The sequence below is a fragment of the Contarinia nasturtii genome, unplaced genomic scaffold, assembly GCF_009176525.2.
Source record: "Contarinia nasturtii isolate CC-2019 unplaced genomic scaffold, AAFC_CNas_1.1 Cnas_scaffold_4311, whole genome shotgun sequence".
NCBI lineage: Eukaryota > Metazoa > Arthropoda > Insecta > Diptera > Cecidomyiidae > Contarinia > Contarinia nasturtii.
The window spans coordinates 2,772,597-2,784,863 of record NW_022201606.1 but is presented as its reverse complement, the minus strand read 5'-3'; positions in this window follow the sequence as shown (position 1 = coordinate 2,784,863).

Here is a 12,267-nt window from a genome sequence, read left to right as displayed (position 1 = left end):
ACGTTGAAGATGATCTGGAAATAGATCAAATTAAAACGAAATTGTGTAAGACCTTTCGAAAAAAACAGAATACTCGATCGACCTTATGAAAAGTGGCTCTAGTACAACAAACTACCACATTTCTGTTTATTTTCATTCCTTTTCTGGGTTTTCAAAATATTTTTTTTATATTTCATTCGTCAATACAATGATACATCAAGCATTACTTCCAAGTATATTGGCAGCGATAATAATACCGACTAAGAGCACTTTATGGTTGAAGTATCTCTTGGTATTATTTCGTGCAGCGATTGTGTAGCGTATGCAATATGCATCAAGGATGCATATGTAGTATATCATGCGATGTCTTAGGGTTTTTGGGTGTTTTCTTCATCGTTATTTGCAACCAGTATTGAGTGAAATGCTCATCAATTGTTGAGATGACGGCAAACGCGTGCTAACGGAACCCGATCGTACATAAGAATTCAATAAATATTTATCATAAATAAAAACAAATAAACAATTTGACAGTATGGTTAAAAAGGGCTTATGCCATCATCTTGAAGTGTGATAGAATCCAAAAGGTTCTCCACATTTGCCATGCCTCCTGAATAACACCAACGAAAACAACAACAAAAATCTCCTGTTGCGCAACGCTATCGTTGTGCCTAAATCAGAGGGTGGAATTCAGCTGATTGACAAAAAAATTCGGTCGCATCTTCATATCGCAGCTTGCGAACGTCTTTTTTTCAACTGCGAATTGACTTTTGTTAGGTCAACTCATCCGTGCCCATTTTGCGCAGGTAAGTTTCGGCATCATTGCTTAAAAATCGAACAAAGCAAATGTCCAATTAAATACAATAACATTGTTGTTTCTGCCTATTACAAAGTCAATTGAGAGCTGCTATGTTTTTGAGTTTGTTTTTCTTTCAGCCATCGATTGATGTCTTTGTCGTTAAATAATTGCTCTAAACAAGATGAAATGTGCACAGCGAATCACCGCCCGCATAGAAGGCGCGTGTGGTGCTTTGTCACATATATTATTAGATTATTACAATGTAATATTACATATATCGCCTTATGTTCGTTCATGTCTTTCCGGAAACGATAAATTTTATTGAAACAGCAATGCACCAAATTTCGGTAATGTTTTTACTACCAATAAAAGTACAGACGGGGACGACGTGAAAAAAACTCTTTCCTTATGATTATCGAAGCGAGTACCAATAAACTCTATTTCATTTTTATTATTGACTTTGTAAAAATATGTCTTTTGCACTTTGGTGACGTATTGCATATAGTTTTTTTCTTTTTAAAATGAAAATTATTTTTTCATCTGGAACATGTTTGGAACGAGTGATACTTTTGAACATCCCTTGTATATTTCAATGTATTTCAATTTGTAAATAACTTTCTTCCAAATAATCTTCTCACATTTCATGGAAACAAATGTTTTCGATCATCAAATGATTTTCCGAAAATTGTTTAAAAGTATGCGTTTGAAGCTACCAAAATCATTTCACTTTGGGATAAATACTGGATTGAATTGCCAAATAGGCAATAAACACGTGTACTAATAAGTAAATAAATCAAAATGCGTACAAATTTGTGTCATTTTTTTCTCTCTCTGTAAATCATTGTATACATTGTAGTTTTTAATAAGTTCAAATTAATAATGTTATTCCGAAATTATTCATTCCACGATTTATTGCCTTTTCTATGAATTGGACCATAACACATTCAAAATGTTGTGCGCTTCGATTGTTCGCACCTTCATTAATTTCAAATAAGGCAAGATGTTCCGTGTGTCCGACGAATTTGTAAACGAATAAGCGCACACTTTTGTTGTATTTTATCGCTTTTAAATGTCTCCATGATGTTGGGCCGGTCTGGCCAATTTCATGGTGGTTAATTGTTTTTCGTTCTGAATAAATAAATTTAAATATGTCCATTGGTTATTTATATGGTTTGTTTTATTGTGTTGACTGGATTTTCTGCAGTGTGTTTTTATTTCGGGGCGTTGTATTCGTTTTTTTGGTAAAATGGCCAAGATGGATGCATACAATGACATCATGTTGTGAGGGTTTGACTATTGAATTTTCCAGAATGCAGGCACATCTCTCATTGTTTTCCACAGAGAATTAAACAATTGAATATTGATACATGAAGAAAAATGAATTGTTGGCTAGACAAGCCGATCGTCTGGTATGATATTGAGTCATCACCTGTTCCTTGTGCATGCTTCGTAAATGTAGCAAATAGCTCAATCTGAACACCTATCCAATTTTTCCATTGACCATTGTTGAAAAATCGACAAAAAGAAACTAAATTTGCTCATTTTCAGTACTTTTAATTACTGCAGCATCTTTTTTTTGCATTTTTGTCACAATCATCAAAACATTTGTTTGCTTTCAGTTCATATTATGACATTCATCATTGTAAGATAATATGTTAAGATGCGATTGTGTGCTGCAGAGCATCTACTTCCTGGCCATTTGTTCGTGTGTGACACATGTTTTCTTTAAATTGTGGAATTGAGTTCAGCAAAAAGGAAGGAAGCGGTTGCTTTTGTGCAAAATATGAAAGACCAACGGCCAATTCAATTTTCACAGCCTCTTTTAGAAAGTGTTTATTTCTCAAAATACATTTGTTAAATGTTCAAACGAAAAAAAAAAACCTTTGAAAATTAGACAACTGCTTTAAATTTTGTCTCTGGTCTATTCGAGACTTGATTTTTTGTTGTTGTTGAACTAATGAAGATGAAGAAGGCAAAGATCACCTTAGTCAAAAATGGAATATTCGATTGAATGACCGAAAAAGTCATTCTTTCCTACATTCATATTAAAAGTAACGACATTTTTTTTTAAATGAATGCGTTTTTAAATCGTTGCCATGGTATGGCCAGAACGAGCGCTTCATTTGCGTTTTAATGTTCTGAATTAAAACGAAAAAGCCACTCGAAATTTCTCATTAACGTTATGAGCCCATAAAGATCATAAAAACATAAATGATCCAACCACACAAATTACATTTAGTTCTTTAAATACTGGTATCGGAGCAATGGAATGATCGAAAAAAGAAATTAAAATTAAATGCTCACAAAACGAAACATCCATCGAACATTTAAAAGACTCTTGAAAATGAACGCACGAAAAATAAAATAAAATAATATAAAAAGAGAGAGGGAGAGAATATGCGCGCACACATCGTTGGCAATCGTTTAGTCTTCGAAGAAGAAATCCTTTGCATTCGGCGAACGATAGATGGGCAAAAATGTCGTTTTTATCGAAATAATAATAGCTGCTAATAAAATGGAAACAAGTTCTTTAACACGGTATTTATGGCATTTAATGATATTGTTAATTCCATATCAACCGAATCAATCTACAAATCGAATCTTTTGCCCGTGAACCAGCTGTATCCGCATGTTTTGATGAAGATGAAATCAGCAGACACAAACAAAACACCCGACCATCGTATGACACAATGCTTGCGCTACGCATCCGTTTTGCAAAGTGTGCATTGTTCGCGGGTCCGATGTTGAACATACATTTACTTTCAACATTTTGCATAAGAAATATAATTATGATGCTGCATACTCTTTTATCACGGTATATTGTCGCTATTCGCAATCAGAGACTATTTGTTTTACGATTATTATGTTGTTTTTTTTTTTTCGTTTCGTCGTCACACAGCAACACACATTTTTATTAACTGTTCAACGAAACCATTTATTTGAAATTTGCATTCGTTTCCTATCCGTCCTGAGCATAGTTTTTTTTCGGACCGAAGGTGCCATTTTAAAATCAAAGTGCTTGATGGCGCGTAAAACATGACAGAAATCCGGATTGGTGTGCCATTCAACAACACATCTTATCGCATCAAATAGCGTTTATTTAATTATCCATTTTTAATTGTACACTTTGTCAATGGTTTCATTTTTTATGTCTAAATTAAAAATAATAACACATTAAGGATTTTGATATCCAAATCAATTCAATGCAACAACTACAACAGCAAAAAAACCGAAGAATATATGCCATCCATTACGAGGCTATTAATGTAGTCTAGATTAAGAAAATTTATGAAAGCGTATTTATTCTCGTCAATTAAAAATGCAAAATTAAATGGTCAATCGTTGTAAATGTTCTGAGGCTAGACATTAGTTCATTCACTGACGCTTTCCGATATCTATTTTCGATGGGGTCAAACATTGATGATGTCTATTACAGTGCATTTGCATAAAGGCTTTTAAAAAGAGTCAAAAACACTATAAATAATAAGCCATAATCGAATGAAATATTAAATGAATTGATGGCGCATGATGCAAACATTCTGTGGATGGACATTAACATGGAAACGATCGGCTTTCTAATTGGATATTGATTTCGGTATTATCGTCATTGTTATCACAATCACAAGAGGATACGCACACACCATTAAATGTCACTGGCTATATTTTGATAAATTTATCATTGACATCGTCAGTGCGAAGACAAAAAAAAACGAAAATAAAACGGCGTAAAAATTGAGAGAATACCAAATTGAAGGCGATAAAATAAAAAGAAACACGAATGCGCCGTTTTCTTCTTAAGCAAGCGACGACGACGACGACAACAACATAATATCAAATGACTACAAGCTATTAAACGAGATAAGATGAACGTTTTGATGATTGTTGGTTGATAGTCAAAACCGTGAAAAGAGACAAATACCAAAACATTATCAGCTACAATAACAAAAGGAGCGAAACACCGGAAAAAAAGAAAGAAATACGCAATATCGTTTTGTTTAGGTTGCGATAATCTCGATTGAGTCGTGTGCCATCTTCGGATTTTTCTTTCTCTCTTTCAACTGTTCGAAGAGTGATTTTTTTTCTGGTTTTCGTGACGATCATCATCACATTTTATTAATTGTTTTATTTTTTTTCTCTTTTTCTGTTTTGTCTTATTTTACTGGAGCCTTTTCATGCGTCGATTGTTTCTGCTTGGGATTCTTGTATCGCGTTCACAGTATCAATTATCAATTCATATCGTCAATTCAGAATGTTTGCAACGGACTTTTGTCTCCGCTGAACAATTTTTAGTGTCTGAAAGAAGAGAAACACGATAAGTTTCATCTCTTTCTTAATTCTCTTGGTGGTTGATTACTGCTTGGTCGATGGCGTAAGTTTATTGATATTTTCAGTGATTCGAACAAGTGATTCAGGTAAATATTTTCAGAATGAAGGAAAAAATTAAATCATACATACATCTCCCTTAGCATTTTTGTACTGATTTTTATCTCTCATTTTTATGTGTTTTTTTGTTGTTTATCGTCCTCTCAAATTAGAATCTGAAGTGTTGAATCGATTTTATTGGTGCCGTATAACTATGTGTGTTTTTTTTTTTAAATATTTCGATTGCTCGAAAAATGTTCATCTTTTATTTACTATAATAAATTATGATCAATTTTTTCCCCTCAGTTTTATGCATTATCGAGATATTAACTAGCAATCTTCATTTCAGTCTGAAGGCGTTTTCATTTCATTGAGCATATTTCATTTTTCATAAGCTCGTTTTGTTGTCTTCTTTCTATTTTTATCACATTTTTCAATCAGACATTAAATTTTTTAGTACGAAAATTGCGAACCATTGCGAATATGCTCATTTGGGGTAGATTTCACTCACACTTTTTTATCGAAAATTCATGGTTTTGAATCTTAATTGCTTACAATAAGATTCATTTATTTGATAAAATTTCAAGATTGAAACGAGTGGTATCTATGAAATTATATTTATTTCAATGAGATTCTCCAAGATCGGTATGCATTTGAAAATAAAAATAATATTCCATATGGTATGTTTGGCTTGCTTGGAATTTCAAGAGGTGCCAAAGGCAAATTGGCGTATAATTTTATGACAAAAGAGAAAAGATATCCGCGATTTTTTTTTAAATTCTTCAATTCCATTGTATTTATTGGTAGAGAATGCTTTGTAGAAGACAAAAAAACTCTTGCCTGATACACATGACGTCAATGGAATTACTATTGCCATTGGTTACGCAACGCTTTATGACAAAAAAAATGGCCGTTTTTCATTCACATTTTTCACGTGGACATGTGTACATAATAATATCAACGGAAAATAGAATAGTATGTTTTTCCGTCGAAAAATGCAGAGAATGTTTGAATGTTATTGTGCGAAGGGTCAATAAATTAATATCAGTGGGTTTGTGTTATTCAATGGTGTTTGCTCTATTTTTTTGGGTGTATTTTGTTTTTTTTTTTATTCGTTCACAGCTTCACATTGTCCGCGTGCCCTGAACATTCTCCATTCTATTGTAGTTGAATCAAATTTCGGTTCGGTTATCAAAATGAATTCGCTTCGAATCACAAAGTAATTAATAATATCTGTTTTGTGGTATTTTATATTCGTCCGCTTAAGGTATGCGGTTCATGCAAACTGGCCGAAGCTAAGAGTCGCGGCCAATTTTATGTTTCTACATGAAAAATTGAAAAAAAGATGGTAGATAAGTTTGAATAGAAGTGGATGGCAAATTGTGGATATACTTTCGACACGGTTATTGAATAATCAAAAAGAAAATAGCGCGTTGAATAATAAAAGAAAAGCAATAATCCAGATGGTCTATGTAAGGCATTTAAATTGGCGCAAGAAAGGTAATTAATTGCTTCGCTGTATACTATATAGATTTGCAATGGAATTGATCATATGAAAAGCACGGCAATTAAAATCTCATTATCGTGAAAGACACAGAAAGATGAATTGTTGTTGAATTGTAATAAAATGATGTCTCAAGATTGCTGACGAAAAAAAAATAAAGGAATCTCAGGTGCCAGAGTACTCGTCGATTCAAATAGTACGCATAGTGAAATTCCATTGGATTTAATCCAGAGGATCAATTTGTTTGAAAATTCTCACTATATTAAGGACTCCAGTACAATGTGCGCTCTTCCGATGTCTCAATCAATCAACATTTGTGCATTCCACATAGACACAATGAAATGCGAAATGAAGATGAATGGGGGAAGAATATAAAAAAGCGGATCAAGCAGCATTTTTCATGTGCAGGCGTATCGATGCCAAGACAGACGAAGCTTGTGTTCATTTCATGATAGGCTGTTGAACGACAAATTGAATAATCGCGCCTAAACAATTCGGCTAACCGCTGTGCGAATGCACACAGAAAATAAAATTTTACTGTCATGTCAAATTGTAATGCATTCATATTTGTTGGCCTGTCGTTTCTCTATCTCTCTCTCTCTTGATCTCTTTTTTTTTTGAAATGAGAAACAGCATCGAAAAATGCATTTCGGATTGACATTCAATTTATATTTTTGGTCTGGTCGAATTATTTATGTGAACGATACAAACATAAATACAGCATATCTTCATTTCGAATGTAGGCAATCAATTTTAAAAATGCCATTGTGACCATTGCTAGTGTGTTTTTTTTTCTGTTGGGCTTTGTTGTTTTTTTTTCTCTATGGTTTTGACTCATTTATCGATGAATTTTATTTTTGGAACGAAAAATTTGCCATGCACTTCGTTCGCATTGAATAAATGCTGAACGATTTGGATATCGTCCAAATGCAGAAGAGCGAATGAGAGTGAATGAGAGGAAGCAATGGAACAATGATTATGAAAAATGTTCCCAAATCAATTCTCTTAACATAAATTAACTCAAGAAAATGTAATCGAAGATTCGTTTACGCTAGTGCACAAACAATGCTGTTGCTGTTGTGAATTAGAACGTAAAATAAAACAAAAAGAAAATCCCAACTTTCGATGTGATTTATTTGAGTATCGTGCAGCATGCTTAAGCTTTTCGCTCTTCGGCAGTGTTGAACGATCACTTTACGAAGCACAAACACAAAATAAATAAGCAATAGAAGCGCAAAGTCTGAGCACATCATCGTGCATGCATTTATTTGTTGTTGTTATTGTCGTTCGTCATCATCATTTTCCGCTTTCTGTATTTGTTTTTCCAATTTCGTTTTTTTTTTCGGGCGCACTCAATGTGCAACTCTCATCTTTTCGCTTGGAAGCTGAGAAATGATTTATCGATTCGTTGTTGGGAGTCGAAAATGTGCTATGCAGAGCAAATAGGTTGGTCGCTTCTTTTATTTGGCAGCGCAATAAACAGCAGCAATAAAAGAAATGAAAAAAAAATATCATGCGCCAAACTGTAAAATCTATGGAATGAATGTGAGTAATCATTGAAATCATGCTAAAATGCTAATCAGCATTTGATTTGCCAAAAAAGCAACAGTATTGACAAGTTATGTGTCACTATCAATTTGAATTGTGCTAACTTAACAAATGTCACCGATTATTATTCGACACATAAGATGCTATTTAGCCGCAAGCGGCATTCAACACTTGCAAAACTTTGGCAATGCAAAAAATATTCGATTTTGCGATATCATTTATAATCAGATTTGAGTAAAAAATAAGATAAGAAAAAAACCACTTTTCAAATTAGTGGAATAATTCGGCTATCGCTTTAAAAAAAAATTGACGGAAATCTGCGCAAAGAATCACTACCTATGGCGAATCGAGCTATTTGGTTTGTGTCATCAAGCTGTGCAAGTGAGCACTTCAATCTCTCTCTGCAGTTGTGCCATGGACGAAAACAAACGTGACACTTTATAATCACTGATTGAAGAGCAAAGGCGAAAATGAGACACCAGCATTTTTATTGTGTGTTAATCGAGCCATAATGACTGGATTAAAACATTCATTTACGGCACGATGACAGAGAGCACGATACGAAGGTGATCGAAGAGATTATGCTCTTGTTGTTGTTGTTGTTTTTGTCGATTCGTCTATTTTTTCGTTTCGAATGTGGTATTAAACGGTGGCAGTGGTTACACCGTGTGATGCGACACTTTAGTCGGTTTACAATTCGTGTCCAACATAAATCGGTGCAAACGCATAAAACCACAAATCGATCCATCAACCAATCTGAACATCAAATACATCAAGTGGTTGCAGACACACAAAAAAGACAAAAAAAACCGATAAAAAAACGACGACATTCACGCGATCCCAAGCTGAGTTTTTTTCTCTTTCATCTTGTTTATGAAACCCTTCGAATAAGTGAAATACAGACGAATTAAAAGACAAATGGTGAAAAAGATTTATCTGCCCGAGATGTGCTTTGATATGTTGTAATTTGTAATATTGTTGTCGCTATGTATTTACATTGTTTTCTACTATTCTGTGCTCCTCCTCCTCCTCCGATAACTTCCAAGATCTTCTTCGCTTGGGGAATTTGAAAGACAAGCTTACCCAAACAATTCAGACCGAAAATGATCATTGAAACTTGACGGGCTTATTTGATTGCGTAAAAGATTAATAAATAAATCAAATGACTTGAATAGTTGATGTTTCGATGACTTCACATTGTAAGAATGCAGTTTGTACGGTATTGTTTCGGAGAATAAGAGAAATGCATCAATCGCTTTTGGATATCGAAATATGTACTTTGATCATTCATGAGTTATTAGATGTCATTTTAAATGATGGACCGTTTTGGGTCTTTTTTGTATTTAAATTCACTTTCAAAGATCTCGGCGCCCCAGCTAATTTGATGGATGTTTATTTAAGCAATTTTTTCTCTCGTCAATTCCGTTTATTTGCCTTAATGAACGTTGATTTAGTGCTCCTTTTCAAATGTCAAATCAAAATGTAATTTATTATCTAAAGTGTCTTTAATTGTATGTGATTCGGAATTATTCACTTGAATCCTTTTTTTTTAAATATTTAATTGATTGAAAATCGTTAGTTTTTAACAAAAAAAAGTGTCTTTCATCGGAAAAAGTAAGTGATCAACTTTCTTTTGAAATCAGTCAATTTCTTCATCGTCCGATATCGAATTGATTGAAATATATCTATCTCGATTTTGTTCACACTTTCCAAACAATTCATAATTTCATTTATTTAACACAAAACTGATTCAACTAAATCATTTAACCAAACCCAAATCGACACACTCAAACCAATTAAAACAAATCTTAATACATATATTTTATTATTCATGTTCGGCAATAACTTTCTCATAAAAGTCTCATAAATCTAGTATTTTTATTGAAAAAAATAAAATCAGGTGAATTTCTATCATCCAATTAATTTCATTCGACCATTTCAAAAGTCAAATGAATATTTGGGCACTTATAAGCTCGAACAAAAATAAAGAATGTCCATCCAAGCTCGTGGGTTTTTTTTTTAGATCCAATTAAAATATTTGTTGGAACTCATACAAAACGAACGAAGAGAAGAAATTCCGAAATCGAAATAAATCATTTCAAAATTATGCTAATTAAAATGCAAAGCCACAAGTGTACATTTTTAATTCATTTTTTGTGTGTGTATATCTAACGAACGCCAAATGAGTATATGATTCAATCATCAAAGCACAAGCCAACGCGACGCTATGATAAAGCGTATCAAATATCTGGTATCAATGAAAAGGTGTTTTCGAAATCAATAATCATTGATCACAAGCAACAAAAAAACAAAACGTCCAAAAGTGCATGCTCTTATCATGGCACCAATTTGATTAAGAGAACAGTGGGATGGGATGGAACCGAATCAGTAAGTGAAAAGGGATCCACAATCCGAACGAAAAGTTCTAAGCAATGAATACTATTATTCAATTTATTACCGAACGTTTAAAACAAATAAAGTTTTTCCCCACTGTGAGCCATTGTCATAATTCATAAATTAACGAGATGCGAGACCATAAAATACTAACGAAATACTCTTAACAGCATATTGTTTATAGAAGAATTAACATCACACTGTGATGTTATCTAATCGCCTCGTCAACATAATCGATTTTGTATTCTTCACTTCTTCGTGCATCAAAAAGAGTTCGGGATGTGTTGTCAAGAATGGCGCAGTTTTTTCAACCGCCAATAAATAAACCGAATTAGGAACAAGAATCAATAAAATAAAATCGACTCATTCCAATTTGTCGTCACGATCCGTACGAAAAATTAATAAATGCGTTATCTAGATCGCGATGCCCAATAAGTTACGGATTGAATTGGAAATATCAAATAGACTAGTCAATGATGAGGATGAAAGCAGACAGAGAAATATTCGTGTATTTTTATTAAAGTTTTATGCTAATTTTAAACATATATTTCGTACTCAATTTCCGCCTTTTGATTTTGCAAAAATTATGAATTGTTTTTGTCAAAAAGGTTCAACTTCGATTATTTGTACAAAGAAAAGGGTAATATTGGTAATAAATTTCTGAAATAATTTTAATATCGCTAGAATTGACATCGAATGAAAATCGATACAATTTAATCCACTACGATCGATCAGATCGTTATCAGTCGCATGAATTTAAATCAGAATTTTAAAATAAAACGTGTCTCCTCTCACTCTCTCTCTCTCTCTCTCTGCCTCGAATGTCGTTTACGATACAAGACTTATGATTACGACTTTTGAACTGAAATAAAAATGTTTCTTTTACATAGTTGTTTTTAAAGTCGTCATTTTGCGTTAATCATTTTAAGAAGAAAAAAAAAAGCTAGCAAATATGAATATTTTTTTTGACAAATTAGCACATAAAATGAACAGAAAACGGGAAATATTTCTTTAAACGTATCCAAACGCCATAAAATTTATGGAGGTTGAAATAAATTTAAATGAAATAAAAAAAGACGCTTCGAAACAGGCCAAATGAGTATTCTGCATATAAATCAAATGGTGAGCACCAGTTTAAAAAAAAAGAAGAAGAACTTCGATATGGAATTTTTTTTCGTGAAATTGGTGCGTGTCATTCTTATATTTTTCACTCAGTCTAAGGGAATGTGTCTCCTGGCATTTTAAACCACATCAAAGTGCTGCGCAAAGTAAGCATAACCAAATTCAGGCATCCGTGATACCTTGCGCACAAAGAATCGGTTGCCACAAGCAGAAATAATAATATTCTTGGTCGTCTGGCGATCATTTATTGTTTTAAATGTATTTTGTGCAATTTTATGACATTTGCTTGTATGGAAATAAACTGTCCAACGAAGGGCAACGCAAGAAAAATGAAAAAATGTGGCCAATCAACCACATAAATATGCTAAATATTTCTATATTTATGCACTCGAACGCTGAAATGAGAGAGAAATAGAGTGGAAATAAAAGAGACAGAGAGAAAGCGACAAAAAAACAGAAACACAAATAATTAATTAAATATCATAACGCAGAGCAGAGATTTCTCATATTTTCAATGGGTTCATGTACATGAAACGGCATGCCAATGTAAACAAATTTTTCA